A 1,400-nucleotide genomic window follows, 5' to 3' on the forward strand; every position below is an offset into this window, starting at 1 on the left:
GTGTCCAAGCAGGAACCAATCAAATCAAATGTAATGATAGAAACATTAGTCAGTTAAATAACCTGCTGCTGTCATTCTGCACATCTCTGATGTTGCTGCTATTTTCAAATATCCATTACTGTAAAAATGTCCATAGCTGCATATTGGTTATTTATTCTCCAGTTTGATATTAGACTTAGACAGATTTATTTTATCATTTTGTATACACGAATTATATTGTGATTAATCTTGGTATACAGAGGAGGATCATTCCTGGATTTTACACCAGTCACCTTAATATAAGCCTACATTCCTATTTAAAATACAAGAAATAAAAATAAATAAATAGATTGACATTAACTTCTTTATTATTGTCATATGCATGTTAGTGTCTCTAGGTAGGACTTTTCTTCTACCTGCTTTCAGACAAACGAAAAACTAAATCTGATGAGTCTCTTCCACATAATGCAGCCGCTGCCATCCATCAAACCAAGATGGAGCCTCAGAACCAGAGAACGTTTCATTACCTCAACGCCGAGCAGCAAATCAGAAACGGGATGTTGGCTGGAAGGTCTCGTCTAATCCGATCACGCTAGTTTGCGGGTTCTGGGGCCGGGCCTGCTGGTGCATCAGAAGCGGACGCACAGTCTCCTCCCTCCGGCTGCTCTCCGTTGTCGTTGTTGCTGTACCAGAATTCTTCTTCACTGGTGAAAAAATCAAGATGCTTTTTGTCGTTAGACTATATAAACTTACTAGTCTGCTCCCAGGAGCGGAATATATTGCTTGACATTGCCGTGACAGCGTATACCTCAAAATAATTACAGTAAAACAAAAAAAAAGAGTAATAGTGGAAGTCTAAATTATTTCCCAAAACATTCATAAGAATTTTACAAACTGTGCAAAGCATTTTTGATGGATTTAAAAAAAATCTCCCTCCTGACACTAGGGAGTGCAACAGCATCCCCGCAGCCATGGCCCTTAATGTGGTCACTATATAGTGTCCTATATACTGCCCTAATCACTATTTAGTGCCCTATATAGTGTCCTATATACTGCCCTAATAACTATATAGTGCCCTATATAGTGTCCTAATCACTATTTAGGACACTATATAGTGCCCTATATACTGCCCTTATCACTATGCAGTGCCCTATATAGTGTCCTATATACTGCCCTAATCACTATTTAGGGCCCTATATAGTGTCCTATATACTGTCCTGATCACTATTTAGGGCACTATATAGTGTCCTATATACTGTCCTAATCACTATGCAGTGCCCTATATAGTGTCCTATATACTGTCCTAATCACTATTTAGGGCCCTATATAGTGTCCTATATACTGCCCTAATCACTATTTAGTGCCCTATATAGTGTCCTATATACTGTCCTAATCACTATTTAGGGCCCTATATAGTGTCC

The sequence above is a fragment of the Cyprinodon variegatus genome, unplaced genomic scaffold, assembly GCF_000732505.1.
Source record: "Cyprinodon variegatus isolate N-32 unplaced genomic scaffold, C_variegatus-1.0 Scaffold2504, whole genome shotgun sequence".
In the NCBI taxonomy this organism is placed as follows: domain Eukaryota; kingdom Metazoa; phylum Chordata; class Actinopteri; order Cyprinodontiformes; family Cyprinodontidae; genus Cyprinodon; species Cyprinodon variegatus.